Source organism: Sander vitreus, chromosome 13 (assembly GCF_031162955.1).
Source record: "Sander vitreus isolate 19-12246 chromosome 13, sanVit1, whole genome shotgun sequence".
Taxonomy (NCBI): Eukaryota; Metazoa; Chordata; class Actinopteri; order Perciformes; family Percidae; genus Sander; species Sander vitreus.
In genome coordinates, this window is record NC_135867.1 from 27,881,879 (window position 1) to 27,902,862 (window position 20,984).

The 20,984-nt window shown below is 38.6% G+C and overlaps 1 protein-coding gene across 1 annotated transcript in view; it reads left to right on the top strand.

Annotated features, from left to right (window-relative positions):
• The window catches only part of opcml (opioid binding protein/cell adhesion molecule-like), a 206,163-nt gene that overhangs the window by 80,182 nt on the left and 104,997 nt on the right, over window positions 1-20,984 (top strand). The gene's annotated exons all lie outside the window — the stretch shown is intronic.

Genomic DNA, 20,984 nt, shown 5'->3' on the forward strand with positions numbered 1-20,984 from the left:
GTCATTCTGCTACCTCTAAAAACTACAAAGGAGTGTAAATGCCTCTTTTTCCTTAAAGAGCCCAAAAGCTTAACATTACCATTACATGTCATTTAGCTGATGCTTTTTATCCAAAGCGATTTACAATTGCCATATACTGTTTGTCAGAGGTTGCACGCCTCTGGAGCAACTGTGGGTTAATGCCTTGCTCAGGGACACATTGGTCGATGTATCGCAGTGGGACTTGAACCCAGATCTCCCACACCAAAAGGAATGTGTTATATCCACTGCTCCATCACCACCCCTTAAGAAATAGCCATGTAAAAAATGTAAATGTAAGAACCCATGTAATCATGTAAGTGATCATCTAAAAATGAGAATAGTTTCTCCATATAACCAGTGGTGGAAAAAATATTCAGATCCTTTACTTAAAAGTAAAATGATAGTAAAAGTACTAATACCAGACTTTAAAAATACTCTGTTACAAGTAAAAGTCCTAAATTAAAAATGTTACTTAAGTAAAAGTATGTAGGTATCATCAGGATAATGTACTTAAGGTATTAAAAGTAAAAGTACTCAATGCAGAGAAATCCTCACATTTTAGAAAGTGTAAAGGATCCAAACAGTTGTGTGTTTAATGGTCTAATCATCTCAGCTGGACTTGTAGCCGTTATATTGTTGGTTAGTTTACTTTAGAATAAAACATCAGATTTTATAAACTACATGTGTTTTGTGTGCAGAAATCTTAATGTGTAAAGTAACTAGTAACTAAAGCTGTAACAGATGAATGTAGTGGAGTAAAAAGTACAATATTTCTCTCTGAAATGTAGCTGAGTAGAAGTAGAAAGTGGCATGAAAAGAAAAGACTCAAGTAAAGTACAAGTACCTCAACATTTGTATTTAAGTACAGTACTTGAGTAAATGTACTTAGTTATATTCCACTGCTGCATATAACCGAGAAGAATTTGTTTTTGTTACGATGTCAGCAACACGCTGAGTTTAAATATGAATATATGAAATATGAATGATCCTAAATAAAGAACAGTCGTTAGAATAAACACAACAGTGCTGACTTTACCTGTTACCATAAAGACAGAAGTAGAGCTGGCTTCTTCTCTTCTCCAGCAACACTAGCCGTGGTCTTGAATTGTTTTCCACGAGGAACGCCAGTTTGAGCCAAAATGATGCTGATTGTATTATCTACCTTTTGATAACATGGGAAGTGCTGCTGCTTCTGCGTTTCCCTATTTGATTTATAGTCTGATATCATAGATTGATACGGAACAAATTACCATTCTATTTGCTCATTTTGTTCCTATCTGTATCATGCTATTTTTTTCCCACCAGAGTAATAACCAGTGCTGGCTCACCACATTTGTAAAGGTTACAGTGGCATAGAGTATGTCTAAAACTGGCATGGTGTCATCAATTTATAGATGACTAAAATCTGTTTAAAATGTGTTTTCTAAAAATAATAATACATTTTATTTGTAGAGCACTTTTCATTGAGTGTCTAAAATGATATAAATGAACACAAATTGATGCCTCTGTCACTCCTGCTTAGCATTTTAACACAGATAGAATAATGATGTTGGCATGGGAAAGCGACTGGGTTTAATGATATCCTATATTCATTGTCAGAACAGTGTTAGCAAGTTAAACGTTGTGACAGTCTGAGATGTAAATCGTGAAACAGATTTATTTCAGAATCCGTGTGTTTGTGTGGAGTATCATGTGAGGGACACATGATATAAGGACCCAAACACAACGTTGAGTTTGATGTCAATATTCTCTCCAGGTATTGTCAGGATGATGTGAAGGCTAATCTTACCGTTATCAAGCCTTCACCTGTGTAATGTTTGAGATGGGGATCCATGACGTACTTTATCATACTGTCACAGTGGTATCAAATATATATAAAGATTTATATATGTTGTTAAAGTTTGGGTAGTCTATATCGACGATGTTTCATTTCCGGGATTGTTCAGGTGCCACCGGAAATTCCGCTGGATGTCACTCATTTTGGGCTGGATGACCGTCCCTTTCCTCTTTCTTTGTGTTGGCGTTCTAACCTCAGGTGGATTTCTGAGGACTATGGTTAACTGCTCCTCAGATCTCTGCAGGGTAAATCCAGACAGCTAGCTAGACTATCTGTCCAATCGGAGTTTTCTGATGCACGACTAAAACTACTTTTGAACGTACACATGTTCCACCAAAACAAGTTCCTTCCAGAGGCTATTTTGCAGAGGCATTAGCGCCGCCCAAGATGATTGTGATTGGTTTAAAAAATGCCGATAAACCAGAGTACGTTATTCTCCCATCCCAGAATTCTGTGTGGACTACCCAGACCTTCCTCCACAGCGCTGTGGAGGAAGGTCTGGCAAAGCGAGACTAGTGATAAACTGATGACGCCCATTCAATCGGCTGATAACTCAAATTCGAAGCGGGAGCTAAATCAAGACCTTTAAATTGACAAGGTGTTGTGTTTTTACACATCGTTCTGTTTTTTGGCAGGACAAAAATCTGATTTCAAATCCGATTTCAAAATTTAACTATTTGTCACCAAAATAAGTAGCCAAAATCAATTTTGTGAATTCAAAAAGGGAAAAGCAATCTGTCCAATCTGAGTTTTCTGTTGCACGACTAAAAACTACTTTTGAACGTACACATGTTCCACCAAAACAAGTTCCTTCTAGAGGCTATTTTGCAGCGGCACCGTGGCTCCGTCCGGCCAAGACGATTGTGATTGGTATAAAGAAATGCCAATAAACCAGAGCACGTTTTTCTCCCATCCCATAATGCTTTGTGGACTAACCAGACCTTCCTCTGCAGCGCTGTGGAGGAAGGTCTGGCAATGCGAGACTATCCAAAAGTTACATTAAATGGCATAAGCTGTGTTTAAACCTGTAGAGGGCAGTTCGCTATACATATTTATAGCAATGTGTAGAATTCCAATACTTATTTTGACCTGAATCCACCAACACTACTGAATAACCATAAACATTGGTTCAGCTGTAAAAAAATAAATAAAAAAAATGGTTAAGGTGTTTAGTTACATTACAATTAAAAGTAATTACATTAAAAATAAATATACCAAAATGTGATGGTGTAATGTGAAAAGACATTGGATACTGGCAATTACTATGGCAACATTGCATTATTTGAAGTGGAACTGTTTACATGTCCATTACTAGCTCCACCAGTGTATTTACCACCACAAAACTGAGTACACTCAGCATTCACAATCTATTTACATTCAAACAGCATGGCTAACAGTGTTATTACAGCTCCAGAGAGAATGTTCTGAATGCTCTTCAGTGTTTCAGTCAAGTAGAAAGCAGCTTACTCAGAAAAATGAGACAGATATTATTATTATTATACAACATAGGCATGGTTGTTACATAATTCCATGAATACCTATAGTCATGCAGGGTGGTGACATAAAGAGTGTGCAGGCATTGCTTGGTAATAATAAACATACATCTCACTAAATGCTGCACAATCATGTGTTTTATATTCATTTGAATGGTCATATTAAAAATCTAAAAGTTATTAACCATTTTACACATCAGACAACTTGAACATTTTCTTCATGTCAAAATGAGTCAATTAGATGGCTATTAATTGATATATATAATTTTTGGCTATCAATTGATTAAAATATTTAATCGCAACTAATAGCATGATTGTCCATAGTTCCATTGCCAGACCTTCCTCCACAGCTCTGCTCTAGTCCACACAGCATTCTGGGATGGGAGAAAAACGTGCTCTGGTTTATTGGCATTTCTTTAAACCAATCACAATCATCTTGGGCACTAAGCGCCGGACAGAGCAATGGTGCCTCTGCAAAATAGCCTCAGGAAGCAACTTGTTTTGGTGGAACGTGCGTACGTTCAAAAGTAGTTTTAGTCATGCAACAGAAAACTCAGATTGGACAGATAGTCTAGCTAGCTGTCTCACAAATCCACCAGAGGTTAGAACGCCAACACAGACATCCGGAGACAGACATCCGGCCGAAATGAAAGACAGACGGAATTTCCAGCAGCACCTGAACAAAGCCAGGAAGTGGAACGTCCATAGATAACTTGCGATTAATCGCAAATTAATCAAATGTTTTTATCTGCTCTAAATGTACTTTAAAAGGGATATTTTTCAAGTTTGTAATGCTCAAGTGCTATTTGAGACTGGTAACTCAGTTCACATGGACAGTACATGCAGATAACTTTAGTCTTGTGGATTAAACCATCTGGAAGGGCTTTGAGGGCTTGCCATTTAAAAGACTCTTTTCTTTATCTCTTTCTGCTCAAGGAGCTTTGATTCTTTTCTTTTTTTATAGGTCTTCAGCTGTTTTTTTTATGATTACTGATTTAGTTAAGTTTAGTAAGTAATAAAGCCTGTTACTCAGAATGGGATGTCTCTCTTTAGATGAAGTGTGTAGCTCTGATTCAGGTTTAGGTTTAACCTCCGAAGCCGTACAGGTTTCCGCCCTGCCTCTTCAGAACGTACGCCACATCCATGGCTCTCGCATCACGTTCTCCAGGAACACCTTCAGCAGATGGCGGGTCTCCCCATAGATCAGAACCAAGATGCACAAAACTTTACGGTTTCTGCTAGCCATCCACAACACAATGCTGCGTCGCTTCCTGATTTTCCAAACCACCCCGAGGCCCAAATCACAGACCAGGTGTGCGTAAAAAAAAAAGAGTGCCGTTAAAAAGGATTTTGCGTTAACACGTTATTATCGCATTCATTTTGACAGCCTTAACAGAAATAGAACTAATTGATAAATACAATTACTTGAAAGTAAAAATGTGTACTCTAACAACCCTGCAAACTTTAGAGCAACCTGTAGTTGCTAGAAATATATAAATACTGTACCCAAACAGGCCTCGGGAGAGTTACAAGAGGGGACATAAACAATACAGTTCCATCCGAAATATAAATATTAATGCAGTCATAACATTGCATTCAGCAGCATCTAATTAACAGCCGTAGGAGATACCATTTGTAGCATGGACTGTAAATCCATTTGAACAAAGTGAGGGCCACCACCTCTGTGTTGTGTACTAACACATTCAAAGAGGCTGACTGGAAGTAAAGACACAGAACATTTATGCAGTTCATTTCATTCAAAGTGCTTTAAGGCATTATAAAAGGAATTAATAAAACAACATACAAGACAGGGAAATTAAAAATCAAAAAATGAAGAAAATGATGAAAAGTAGTCTGAAATGTTAGTAACTCACAGAGGAAAAACATGAACGCTTTTAGAGTCATTTAAAGGGAGGCAGGGTTAAAGCAAGTTCCAGATCCTCTGGAAGGCTCTTCACTATACTGTACATGCAGCATAAAACTAAACTCTGCTTCACCCTGTTTGGAGCAGTTAATGGACCACTCCCAGCAGAGGGACAGGTCTACAGGGTTTTTATCATGAGAGAAAATCAGAGCTGTATTCTTGCACCGAACCATGGAGGAAACAAAGAGCATCAACCTCTCAATATACTGGAAACATGTTCATAGATCTGAGATTTGAGACCAGTGGTTGAATCTAAATAAGTACATTTACTCTAGTCTTTTCTAATCATGCCACTTTCTACTTCTACTCCACTACATTTCAGAGAGAAATATTGTACTTTTTACTCCACTACATTCATCTGTTACAGCTTTAGTTACTAGTTACTTTACACATTAAGATTTCTGCACACAAAACGCATGTAGTTTATAAAATCTGATGTTTTATTCTAAAGTAAACTAGCCAACAATATAACAGCTACAAGTCCAGCTGAGATGATTAGACCATTAAACACACAACTGTTTGGATCCTTTACACTTTCTACAATGGGAGGAAAGTTCTTTACTTTTAATACTTTAAGTACAATTGCCTGAATATACTTACATTCTTTTACTTAAGTAACATTTTCAATGCAGGACTTTTACTGAAGTAAAGGATCTGAATACTTCTGAGATGTGTAATGTTGTATGTAATGTTTTCAGCTTCCTGACTCTAAATTTGACTTTTATGAACAGTCACTGTTCCAACACTGCTGGCTATAGTTGTGAAATGTAAGGAGGCAGGTTGGGGCGGGGGATGTGTCAAACAAACACCTGGGAAAATGTTTGTTTGACACATCCCCCGCCCCAACCTGCCTCTCTACATGGTATTTTGGTGCTCTTTAACTTCCTCACCTTACTTCGTACTTTGCTCCCATCAGAACTACTCCAGCCATATAGTGTATATTTATTCTTTCTGAATTCAGCCATGATACATTTATACTAATTTCCACTGACTATGTTCCTGGCTGTGAGTATGTTTAACAGTACAGGACCGAAGACCCTAATGTTTGACATAATGGATATCATGTCTTTTTTTAAAACATAATATGAGGTTAAAGAGTAATGTGATAGTATCCATCTATCCATCATGAAAGCTAATTATAAAGAAAATGCTACAGAACAAATTGCATTCAGAGTGATGTACTAATTTATTTTCATTCAGTCCATCCAGTGGCACATGACATCTGGCTGTTTTGTCTGTTTTGTTCACGTCCATGTTGCATATTTAAAGAGTTTGGCACTCAAATGAGCTTCACATTTCGGCATTTTGCCCACCAGTGCTGGGATGGCCTGTTTGGGCTCACATTTACCATGCTATTAATGCCAAATATCTTGATAAAAGGGTTTTTATGATTTTATGAATGTGTGTAAATGCTGTTTACCATCTATTTTTCTGATTCTCATGCCTGGGCTTCAGGTGTTATCCTCATTCTGACTCTGGCTGTATAACCCTTCTTGTTCCTGCTCACTTACAGCTGTTCTGCATCAGCTGGTTTAACAACAGGATAATGATAGAGTCATTCACTCCCATAGGGTTTCTGCAGGTTTCACCAAGTCAAATGTAAAGGCAGTTACACACCAACCAGACGGCTGACCGTTGGCAGAAAAGGCAGTTGGACTGATCAGTCTCCCAGAGTTGGTCAAAAAAGTGCCTCGGAACACACCGAAGAGACGAGACGTAATACGTCTCCATAAAAGCTGGCGACGCTAATCTGTATTGTCGCCCAAAAATGAAAACTGGCAGCTGATCGGACGAACGTGTCACATGGATCTGGCTGCTGCTTCCGGATTTTGGATTTTCCGAACGCCCATTAATGGCGACTCATTCAGAATACGATCTCATATTGTACTAAAATAGTTCACCGAAACGTGTTTCTGAAAACATTTTAAGAGAGAAATAGGCCGTGCAGTTGCTGAATCTGTCTTCATTTCAGATCGACAAAGGTCAGTTTAAAAGATTTTCGTCAGATTTTGAGAGACTCTAGTCATGCTCATCCCGCTTGCCATTTCCGGGTGAGTCCCGACTGCCCTGTCTCTGACTGAGCATGTCAGGTCGGCCAAAATGAAGGCCGACAGCTCCTCCAACGGACGACGGCACGGAACACACCGAACAGACTCGAGTCACTGACCTCGCCAGACTGTCCAACAGCCGATTATCGGCCCGGTGTGTAACTGCTTTAAGACTTTTGAAGACTTTTTCAGGACCATTATTAATAAAATGTAAGACCTATGTCGCAACATAAAAAAAAGTCAGATGTCAGAGTGCGGAAACATGGTCTGAAACAATTCCCTGATTTCCTCATTGGCATTATAGGATTGGTGTCTAGATTGGCTGCACTATAACTTGCATATTGGTCTAATTTGTAGTCGTAATACAGCAAATTGTATTTGGACTTACGACTACAACACAACAGAATTAATAAAACAATATTGTAAAGCGCTGCGGGAGCATTTCAGTGAGCATTAGAGGTAGGGTATTTAAGATCTGTTTAAAATGATTTAAGACCTACAACTAGGATTGGGCATCGAGAACCGATCATCGGTTCCAAATTTAACGACAGGGTTTCCGTAGCTGCCAGACGTTTGTTGTGTTGCAGCCATGAGGCACAGTCAGTGGCGCTCTAGCGTGATTTATTTTACGTTGAAAAGCCCAGTAAAACTGCAAACCACCATTAAATCAAAGTAAAACTTTCCTCTTATTTGTGAAATAAGCATGTGACCCGTTTCAACTCCACCCCTTTCAAGAATCGGAGAACCGATAATATCCGGAATCAGAATTGTTAAAATCAAAATGATGCCCAACCCTAACTACAACACACTACTTCAGCGAATTTGAGACTTTTTAAGCCCCTTAAATAAATAAAAAAAGCCCCTGCAGAAACCCTGTCCCACATAAATGGATGGCATTCCTCGTTCTGAGTCGCTAGCTCATGAATTGGCATGAATTGCATTTGAGGCTGGAGACACAGTGATAGAAAGTCCTCGTTAGTGTAAGACCCCAAGCATCCGTGCCATTTGCCTACTTTTAGAATGTGTTACATGTGTTTGTTTCTAACTGACATCACTCATAAACCATTTGAGTTCTTTTTGTTGTTGTTGCTTCAAGCCTTTTTTTAAACGAAATGACACTAATGGTGTAATGATTGCATGTGCTGGCCATTATCAAACTGCCACTGCGCACTTACAGCTGTCTGGGCTTACATCCCCATTGTAATGATGAAGAATCCTTGACATGGGCTTGGAGTTATCCGTTACTTGTGATTAATTGTGACAAGGCAGTAGCATCCATTTGCTGTCTATACCAGCCAGTGCCCATGACCTTGAATAGATGAATACTGAGTGAATACTTATGAATGAATAATTATGAATAATTTATGGTAATAATTTGTTGTATTGTCAAATGCCTATAGTGTTCATAGAGCATTTGCACTTAAAGTGTTTCCACCATATGTAGCCGTTCTGGTGGTTCCAGGGAGTAATTTAGTCAAAGTTTTTTTTTCAGGATGGAGAAGAAAGATTAACAAGGTCAGCTGTGATCTATGCAAAAATGCAGGACATGAAAACTATACGTACAGTGCTTCAGTTGTTTTAACTAATTTACAGTGTCATACAGTATGCTGCTGCAAAGACTCAAAGGAGAGTGGCCAGTTGTGAACGTATGCCAGATACATAAAGCAAAAAAGAAAAGTGTTTATGACACTTAAAAGAAACAGATGGCAGGCATCACAGAAGTAGAAATGTGTTGACTTCTAACTATTTGGTGTATTATTAAAAATGCAATGTTTCTTACTTTAAAGCATTTTTAGTGCTTTTTATGTCTATATTCAATAGTTTTGTAACAGCAATGTACCAAATTAGCTGACAGAATAGTTACAGCCCTAGACAAGAGATAATTTGACATTTTGAGTATTAAGTATTAAATTATTATTAAATAATTTGTCAAAAGCTTTTGACGCTGTAGATCATAATATATTATTAAATAAGCTTCAAGCTCATGGTGTAATTGATACTTAATTACCTTAATAGCTGGTTGTTCAACAGGAAACAATATGTCATTTGAAATGGAACTAATTAATTATATAGCCACATACAGTGTGATTTTCCACAAGGCTACATACTAGGTCCTCTTTAATTCCTCATATACATCAATAATTTCCATTCCACGTCAAAAGAAGGGTTCTTCATTTTATATGCTGATGATACCAATTTTACCTTTTTTTGACACCTTAAATTAAAAGTTAAATTCATAGACAAAAACGTAACTGTAAGTAACATATATACTGAACTTATCTGAAAAATATTCACATTGAATGTATCCGCAAGTTCACATTGTTTATTTATTTACACCTACAATATCTGCCAACAGCAACTGACCCATGATTAGGATATAATACGCTACAGTAACTATGAGAAAAAGTTTGAAAAGACTGTGGTCATGTTAAAATGTTACATAAATCAAGCATGATCGTCCTGATCACTTAATACAAAGCACTACTGCAGTGTAACTGCATGTGAACAGGGGGGAAAAGATTTACCTCGAATGTAGCATGAAGCACAAGTTCATCAGTTTCATGTACTTTGTTCACTGATTTAGAACAATGGCTCAGACTTTATTTGAGTAGTTTAACAGACACTGCTAGCAGCGTTTGTGGCCTTGATGTAAAGGAAATCATTTTCTAACTTTTACACACCTCTGTAGGTCAAATTATCTCGTGGTATGTAAAAATAGAATTTACTCGTATATAAACTATCTACTGTTTCTAAATATAATTGAAGACTTATGTTTAGCTGACAAATCCAGTTTTTGTTTAATTTAATAGTTTTAATAGATGTCCATCTCTGTCTTGTGTTTTGGTTTTGGGTTTTCTCTCATTGTGCTGGATATTGTAATTGACTTTTTAAGTTTGTATTTACTCATTTATTTATTCATTTATATTTTGTGCGTCCGTGTGAAGCACTTTTATAATTGTGTTTAAAAAAATAAAGCTTTACTTACCTAAAAAAAGAATTAGCTGCGAATAAAGCTTCTAGGTCAACAGTAGCTCAGTAACATATTCTGTACTTAAAATGTCTGTCACACTTGTGTGTCCTTTGGGGAGTATTTCTCCACTTTTTCTGATTCACGTCTCGAATTTGATGGAGCACTGTGATAGAAGTGGATTCCCATACGGCTGTCTCCTCTGACCCTGCAGTGGCAGTAGGAAATGACAGTATGAGTTATGCTATTCATCCAGTGTGGTCCATTGAAGGCTAGGCATTGTGTGTTGAGAAAACAATAATCTGTCTTTAATATGAATCCTTTGTCACCCGTTCTGTCCCAGGGACTCTGCGGGGCGAGAGCTCGCCGTGTCGTAACCTTTTCTTTTTCTTAGACACATTTTCCAAACTGCTTTCCAGAGAATACTAAAGATATGCAAATTTGGGACTTGGCGTATATTCGTGGTAAATGGAACTTTTCACAGGTGCTGACATTTTGGCCAGTGTAGCGGGATGATGATTATGGACTACATTCACTTTATGTTAGGCTGTTGTTGGCTCTTTGCATCATTTTTAACACTGCAGAGTGAAATGGTCTATTTAATCCTCATATCTCACAAACACACAATACGTCACAAAGCAATGCATTGCACTTTCTTGGGACTACTTTTTAGGTCTGCAAGGGCCATGAGTGCCAAATACCATAGCAGCCCCATTGAGTATTTTTAGCCATTTGCTATATAGAGAGTCTGAGATAAAACTACACATGTAGGCCCATGAGGGGGGAGCTGACTCACAGATGTATCTGATTCAATGTCTTTTTTAGTACACAGTCCGTATAGGAGCATGTGGCATAAACTGTAGACATGTATTATTTCATTATTTGTCCACTGTTGCTGAGAAATCATCTGCTTCTTGCGTACACACTGATTTTGTGTCTGTCACCTGAAATATTAATGCTGTGCCGCATGTCGCATAATAAAAAAAGATTCTAGGTTTAGAAATCACAGTACCTGTTGGGGGAGCAGAATGTGATTCATGTGATTGTCATCCTGGGGATTTTGGCATTAATCAAGAGCTCACGAGTTGAATCTTACATTGTTGTGATGAGCATGCTCCTCAAGTTTGGCTTCGAAAATCAGGTTTGCAAAACATTATATTGCTGGTGACAACAGTGTTGGACCGTTTGAGATATAAACCACCATTTGACACCGGTCACTGCTACTTTTAACCTGACAAAACAAGGACCTTTACTGTGAAATTTTACACCCACCTGTAAATGCTGCCAATTGTATTCTGAGTACAAACACATTTGAGTAAATGTGTTTGGACACCTTTTCAGGCTGCATGCTGTGTCAGTGTGCAATAGAATCTGATGAAATATAACCAACAAATAAAGTTTTAAGGAGGACAGCGGCAAACAGGAGAGGACATGAGTGTACCCTTAGGGGCTGGTTTAGATTGTGGTGTGCAATACAAATGGATAGGACCTTGAATACAAACTGGATATATGATAACGCATAATAATTCATTGTAACCACAGTTAGAAAATGAATGGATCTGTGGCATTGGATTAGAGCCTTATATCTGGTTGAGCTTTGCTCAATACATCAAATTCAGAAGATATTTTAAAGTCACCCACATTTCATGAAATCCCCTGTACAGTGGATTTTTGCAAGTCCCAGCAGACAATATCAGCTATTGTTAAATAATTTTTGCAGACGGGAATGTACATGAAAAATGCTGAAATGGTCCATTAATCAACTTTATCTTGCCACACTGATGCAGTTACGCTCCAAAGAGAGGATGGACAATTTCATTTGAAACCCAACTTGAAGTGTAATCACGACAAACACCAAGCACAAACCATTTTAGCATGAAGTGCAATTGAGAAAAGTACAGTATACTGACTGTCTGCTAAGTGTTACAGCAGGAGAGTTTTTGACAATTCACCCGTTGTTGGCCTCTCCCCAAGTGCAGGAGCTCACAAGTGCAGCCAATCTGAAAGCTGTCTGCTGTCTGATGTTAAGGTCTGTGACCTATGCCATCTTGTCAGCAAGGTGTCTTAGTTGGGGAAAATCCTTTCTAAACGATGAACTAAATACATCACATGAAGGTACTCTGTGCTGTTTCCTTTACAACTCCACTGCTAATAGATAAAGGTTACCTTCAGTGGATTGTGATTATTATAACTAAATCCCTTGCTATGTAGCATACACATTCTATCTTTTCCTTTTCTATGATTGATTGTGTATCCCTGTATCCCTGTTGAACCATATGCCATTGAACAATATTACCTCATACCTAAATGACGCACTAGGACGATTGCTGATGACTCCAACAACATCATATATGACCATTCTATTTAAAGTTGTGAAATGACTGCATGATGGCCATTTTAAACACCTGACCGCAGTGGCAGTTTCAATCCTTTGACCGTTCTATTTAATATACAGTCACAGTTTTAAACACATAGTTAACGTTGTGAGAAAGAACAAGTCAAGTTCAGCCAACTAAAATACTTAGTACTTAGGGTTAGAAAAAGGAGAAGGGATTGGCTCTAACCCTTGTGTCATCCTCGGGTCAAATTTGACCTTTTTTTTCCAAAAGTTTCTATATCAGAAATTTGGGTTTCTTTCAATCCAATTTGTCAAAATAAATAACATGGATGGTTCCATACAACGCTCTCCACAAGTAAAATAAATGATCAGGCAAAACCTTCAAAAACTTCGGGAAAAGTAACTAAAACGTCAAAAAAAAGGGACAAAAAGATCGGGTAAAACAACAAGTGTCAAAAAAGATGGCCAACACGTCAAATTATTTTTAGATTTTGACCCAGAAAGAAAAGTTGCATGGCGGACGGGAAGGCAATGCAACGGTTAAATAGGTCACGGACTTAGGTCCTAAATAAAGTTGGTTACTTTCAAATAAGTGGCCGTGAACTTTTGGTTTCACATGGGACACAAACATCAGTGATGTCCACTGCAGCTTTGTGAAGCATTTTCTTTATTATCTGTGCCCAGTAGATGGCGTTAGAGAGATAATTACGACAGCCACAAGAGGTCGCTGCCTGACAACAAACGTAAATATGGTTCGTTATAAGCTGCTTGCACAATCTACCTATACAGCTGTTTTCTGGGTGAGGGCGATCTGGTTGAACAGTGCTGCTCTTGTAGCTTGTAGACATATCTGGATGTGACACTGACTATGTTTGTTTTATACACATAACTAAACAATGAACTAAATAGACCCAGGCCTGTAAAGTGCTTTAGGATTCTGTATGTGCTTTTTTAAAGGGCACTTTGTCTATTTGCCCAAAGTGCATAAACAGTTTATCCATCCAGAACCCCCAGTGAAATGACATTAAATACAGTGGAACACTGTTAGCAATGTTTCTTTCTTGTTTTTAGAAGTCTTCACATGGTTACTCACTGCGATCTACAGACAATGCAGTGAACTGTGTTTTTTTGACAACGGTGTCCACAAACTATCTATTTCTGCACAGAAAAAAAACAAGCAACATAACCATATTATAATTTGTGGAACTATTACGATGCTGTTCATTACTGTTTTTTTAGATGCACTTTTGTTGCTCGTGAGCATCAAGAATGAGCTCCATTGTTGGGGTTGACAGGAGACATCCCCAAACTTTGGCAAATCACACCAAAGCTATCTGGATAAAGAGATACCTATTCAGGTTATACCGTTTAGGTTAGCTTTGGGTACCGAAACCCGGTGCCCCGGTTCCTAAACCACCGCTATCTACCGGACCGAATGACAACGCAGATTTTGGTGTCTCATTTCGGTGCCACTTGAATTCCTGCTCTGCCCTCTGGTGCTCAGAAATGGACATCACAGGCAACAGAAGCGATGCCAGTTAACACCACACGTGGCAGCAGGTCACGTTAGCCTACTATTAAGCTAAACTGGCTTAAACACGGTTGAAATGCTGACAGCTAAACGGTCTAAACTTAACTCGAAAGGATTCCAACACTGGGACCTCCAACAGTCTGCAGCTAAAGACACAGAGGAGACTAGCTGACCTTTGAGACACCATGGTCACACAGGACTTCATGGTGCGTTCAGTTGCGTTGTCATTGTGCACTCAATGTTGTTGTTAAGTACCCTTCTGCCATCTAGTGGTTCTTCTTTTTGTTGTTTAACAGCAATTGATATATTCATATACAGCAATAAGTTATTGTTAATACATTTTAAATCAATAAGTTACATTTGACCATATGGCCTTAGCAATAAACAAGCTGTTCTTTAATTTCACAGATGATTTTTTAATATCAGTTTAGGCACCGTTTAGGCCACTGTATCAGAAAAAAATAAAAATGATACCCAACCCTACTTCAGGTAAGTGGGCCAATTTCCCCTTAGGACCCTAAAGGTCAAAGACACACACTGTAAGAGAAGGGGTTTTATCCCTGTACCTTCTCGGAATGATAGTTATCCAGAGAAAAAGGATTACTAATGCTCTTCTTTCCAGAATAGCTCCTGACAAGGTGCCCTTGAGCACTTAAACCTCTGGTAGCTCCACAGGGGTGACTCAGTAGCTAGCAGAGAGGACTGGACAGCTGTGAACATGTGCCATTATGACCATTATGAACATGAAGCAGGACAAACACAGCATGGACTCTAAGACGTCCATCACTGTCTTCACAGAGCAACTATAGAGGAAGACTAATGAATAGAAAGCTTCCTCCTGTTGGACCTTCACCTGGCTGCAGCCGCTCGTCATGCATTCAACTAAACCCACCAGCAGCACGGCAGAACCTGGCAGAGAAATGGCAGGAGAGGGAGATAACCTTTTATATTCATATTTTATGACCTAATACATTTATATACCTAGGCAATACTTAGTGAGTGTTTTTTCAGCTTTGTCAGTGTGTGCAGGGCTTTTTAAGTATGTTGTGCTAGCCTTAATATTAACGTCGCATTTTTATCTGCTTGTTGCCAGGATTTGCTACTGGAGCATTTCTCTCCCAAATGACTCCCAAATGACTGAAAAATTGGTTCCTGTATATTTCTTAGTGGAAAAGTGGAGATAGACATAAATAATATAGTAATATGCTGCACAAGGGCCTTGGTTTGGTTTGGTTTGTGTGTGTGTGTGTGTGTGTGTGTGTGTGTGTGTGTGTGTGTGTGTGTGCTTGGCATCACTCTCTTGTATATGTCATACCTACTGTAGACGTGTCTGCATACAGTGCACCCACACACATAAAGAGATTATTCTGCTCTTTCATTGTTCAGTATGTCTTCACTCGTACAACTTGCCCAAAAAAGGACTTGTATCAAATGGATTTATATTCCGATCTTAAACATTTTATTGTATCAGTGTAAATGAATATATAGCATTGATATAGATTCTCAAAATAAATTACTATATTACAAGAAATTACATACATAAATTGACAGTAAATAATATGCTACTCAGTTCAGCTGTAAGCTGTATTCTGAGCTTTTATAAGACTAGTACAGTGTTTGGAACGGGCCGATTGCTTGTTTCTCCAAAACCAAATTGTACCCCAAAATTACTTACAGAAGGACCCCAAACCACTTAATATGCAACTCCACTGTAGACCCTACTACTGACTTACAGTGTAGGCTACGTCTACATCAGAGGAAGACATTGTGCTACTATATTTACCTGATAGAGAACCCTGGCAGATTCAGAATTTAATCACAAAATATCACAGTGACAATGTGGAGCAATCAGACATTAGCGTCATGGACTCATGGCGGTGTGCTACCCACCCCGACCGTTATGAGAGCTAATCAACACATATCTGTGTTCATCAACCACCAGAACCGGAGCGAGTAGCCTACAGAGACAATCTCACATTTAGCTACAGACTGTTTGGGTTTTTTGTGTGTGTGTGTGTGTGTGTGTGTGTGTATGTGTGTGTGTGGTGTGTGTACAGAGAGAAAGAGAGAGAGAGAGAGAGAGAGAGAGAGAGAGAGAGAGAGAGAGAGAGAGAGAGAAAGACAAAACATTGTAGTGTTGTCTTATTCGTCAACGATATTGCATGATATCACCACAGTTTAATGACGGCGGCGTTGTCTCGTCTCTCGTGCGATGTCCATGTTAGCAATCCTCTGTTGATCCGGGAAAGCGAAGAAAAGTTTGGTTATTAACGTTATCCAGTAATCATGTAACGCAAAACAGTCAAAGTCAAAGCTGTTGAACCTCCCCCCCGATGCTGTACAGGTACAGGTACCCTGGTAATAGGCGTATGTTTTGCTTTTTTTAAACGGCGGTATTAACGTAATAAGCTATAAGTGGTGAAAGTTAGAGGCAAACTTACACAGCAGTTGCGATGTTCCTGTATGCTATCTGCTAGTGCTCCAGGAAAGTGAAGAAAAGTTAGTTTGGTATATCCAGCAATCATGTAACGTTGGAAGCAGGAACAAGTGCACTGTCAAAGCCGGTACCCGCACTGAAATCAACAAACAGCATTCTGATGTGAAGGCGGATTGACCGGTAGTTCAGATTATTTTAAATGACATGGTAATATAGCACCTCCCTGATCAGTTTCCAAATACTGTGATAGGTGAATGTGGTAATTACAGTATCTTAATACAACCTTGACATCGCGTTGTGTGCTATTTTTTTCTCCTCAGCGGTATGGTATTTGTCTGATTCATAACATCTCCTGTTTGATTCACCTGGAATCCTCCTTTCACAAGTTCCCTGAAGCTCATGTACTGTCACTCTGGTAGTGAGTCTTCTTCCATTTACAGCCCTATTCCTTCAAAGTCCCTTCACACTGTCATTTTTCCCAGCATTCAGCACCACACAGACGGCACACACTACTTTATGCCAGGGCGTGTTGATCTGTGAACCTGAAATTTCTTGTTTTGCTCAATTTACTGTGAATGCTGTGTGATGTGAGTGTGTGTGTGTGTGTGTGTGTGTGTGTGTGTGTGTGTGTGTGTGCGTTGTGTGTCATGCGTGCGTGTGTGTGTGTGTGTGTGTGTGTGTGTCGGTATGATAATAACTTGTGCAGAGAGCTGCAGACTCATCGACTGGACGCTGATGCTTCTTGCACTGAATTCACCTGCCCACATCCATGAGCGCTCATATTATGCTCATTTTCAGGTTAATAATTGTATTCAGAGGTTATATCAGAATAGATTTACATGGTTTAATTTTCAAAAAACATAATATTTTTGTTGTACTGCACATTGCTGCAGCTCTTCTTTTCACCCTGTGTGTTGAGCTCTCTGTTTTAGCTACAGAGTGAGACATCTCACTGCTGTAACATCTTTGTTGGGAGTCACACATGCTCAGTAGCTAGGTAAGGACTACTAGCCAGTCAGAAGCAGAGTATGAGGGCGTGCCCTGACAGTACCTAGGTAAGGACTACTAGCCAGTCAGAAGCAGAGTATGAGGGCGTGCCCTGACAGTACCTAGGTAAGGACTACTAGCCAGTCAGAAGCAGAGTATGAGGGCGTGCCCTGACAGTACCTAGGTAAGGACTACTAGCCAGTCAGAAGCAGAGTATGAGGGCGTGCCATGCTAGCAGCTAGGCGAGCATTATAACGTGTGTTCCAAAGTGACCACGTTTGTCTCTGAAGTAAAGGCTGGACTACAATAGAGCTGTTTGGAGCAGTTTGTGAACAGTGTTTTCTGTTGGAGATGGTAAGTCCCTTTGGGGGGGACTTTTGGCTTTTTCACTTTGTAAACCTATTATGTGCACAAAAAAGATATATAACACAATAAAGGAAACGGAAAAAGCCAAAAAGCACAATATGAGAACTTTAAACCTTAAGGGTATTTTGGATTTAAAAGACTGGTTAGAGTTTGTGCAAACTCATGCCAAATTTATAACACCCTATAATAAAAAAAAGAAAGAAAAAAAAAAGAACTGGCACACAAAGCAGAAATGTCTTTTCATTCTTTCACTGATACATTGATAAATGTTCTGCCAAATCCTTGTTCCATATGCTGTCAATACCCCAGTACATTCTGAGCCTAGTTTTATTTCATGTTACATTCATATTCTCCTTTTCCCCTGCAGAGAAAAAAAGAGATTGTAACTTGTATTTGGACTAAGACAGCTAATTCTGATGTGAATGTATTAACCCGGCTGAATGAATCAGATCAGAAGTATTAATGTGGTAAATGAGTTGTACGGAAATCATAAGCTCACCCAAATAGCACAACAGTGATCTTTTATTATTGCAAAGACTTTCATATACATTATTGTTGGACTATATTCATACTACTGTATATTTACATTAATTCCTATTAGTAATTGAGTAATTTACAAAAGGTTTTAAGGCTGTTTAATAATGCATTCCAATGGCAACCCAGAGTCTCAGTGACGGAAAAAAATAAATGTAATAGTAGGAAATGTTTTCGGTACTAGACCATCATCTGGCAAAATGAATGAAGGGAGTTCCTTTGCTACCTTTGAAAGTTTTTTTTCAAAAATAAAATGTCCTCACATGAATCCAAACTATTATTATCAAATATAAATCAGCCTTTATGTGAAAAAAACACATTGATGATAGGCTTACCGGCCTAAAAGTAAGGTAGTCACTAAGGTAACCATCCACAGATACAGTTCATACTAACGATTCACTGTGACACATGTATGTTTAACATTCAAACATGATTTATAAAATCATGCCAACAATTATTTGTGTAGCTTAGTTTTCTATGCACTAAAAAGGTATGCTTAAAGGCTTTAGGCTTTTAATTTAGGCTTAGTTTATTATGCAACTTCATTTTATAATATATGTAGTCGGGGGTCCCTGCTCTGTCCCTCTCTCAGATAAGGGGTCCTTGGCTTAAAAAACGTTGAAGACCCCTGCTCTAAATGTTTAATGAGAAACACAAGATTGTCAATTGTTATTGTATATTTTTGTAAAGTTCTAAATTCTATTGCATTGTTATACTGTATACATAACATTATTTCTTTTATATATTTCTCACCGTCCTTCTGTTTTTTTATTCTTATATGTTAAGTGAGTGTTGTACTTAGAGAGCAAAGATTAACCGGAGTCAAATTCCTTGTTTGTTTGCGCAAACCTGGCCAATAAAGCTGATTCTGATATATACATTTTCCAAAATGCACTCCATTCACTTACACGACATGATAGGAGATAGATAAGAAACAGGCTCCAAAGGAAAGGAGGATTAGTTAAATGTTGGTTCACACAGATCAAATCTTCAGGAAAGAAAACAGTATTACACTTTATGATACAAATGTGTGATACCACGATGAGAGAGGCTTTGTTCAAAGTTTTTAGAAAATGGAATAGAACAGACAACAAACACATATTAGTTCACACCAACTCTACTCCTACTCCTGCATAGGTGTGGGTGTAGATAACTGGTCCCATACTGTTCTTTGGATTAAATATCCAGATTTCTTTTAAGCACCAACGCTTACAAATTTCATATTGAACCTTTTATCTCTCCTCACACTGTTAGTGAAAAGCAATGTGGCGTTCAGGCAGCAGTGACTCTCACTTTTGCTGGTTAAAATGCCAAACATCACCAGTGGGCAGATTACATCAGCTGGAGCTAATCAACATTAATTCTGTATAACAGTTTAAACTACATTTTGGATGTTGCCTGGTTAAAGAGTTTTCTGTTAGCTGGTGTTTTAATTAAGTACGTCACACTATGGTTTTAAGTGTGTGAGTGCTGTTTTTTTTATTATAAAAAAATCAATCAGTCAATTTCAGGACAATCCCCCAATTAGTTTTGAAGGCATATCTTTTTTTTTTAATATATTTTAAACTTAACGATGTGATAGTTCTGCACTCAGACCCCAGTATTTGGCCGAAGTCAAATGTGAAAAATCTGATAGAAAAAGTAAGCAGGCTACACTTGTTACTTTAGTCAGTCTGGATTAAATCAATATTTGATTCACTAAAAGCGCTCCACACTTCCCCTAGAAGTCTAGCATTGGTAATACAGGGATTGTTTGGAACAAAATGAGTGGAGGCCATGGGTCATTATAGGCAAGTGGGGCAAAGCTGCTGTTATTAATCATTATTAAACAAATTCAGGTCTGTGGCTGGATAGTTTTAAAGTAGTGTTTTAAATGGACTTGGCTCCAGAGGCTTCTATGTGAGGATAGCCCCATGCTCCAGTGTGGGAAATAACAACACGCATACCCAAAGCCCTGGGCAATGGGACAGGATGGCACGCATTTGATGCCATGTGAGGCTGAATGCCTGTTGCACCACTGCAGTTTGATTGACAATTAGCTGATGTTGTCATTTGCTCGTAGGCTGAAGTTAGTATTTCTTTTCAAGCAGATAGTAATGTGGTCACCACGAACAACATGGATTATCGTCTACAGCACAACATGAGAGCAAACACCTCAGTGCCCACCAGCTGCAGGATATTGTTATAAACCAAACCACTGGTAAAAAAAACCAATGACAGATATAATGTGGAGTGGTTGTTGAGAAAATAAAAAGGCAAAATTCCAAACTTTTTAGCCTCCTATGTGTGTCATTGGGAGGATGGTATCTGGTCAAGAACAGAGCATCTTTCCAAACATGACAGCCGCAGGACAACATGGTAAAAATTCAAACATAGATCAGTATAACAGAAAGTTGAACAGGTGTGTGCTCAGTCGGATTTTACATTTTCTGGTTTTGCTAAATAGTTGTTGCCCTACCATTTTGGTCCACCTAAAACATCACTGATAATGAGTAGCCGA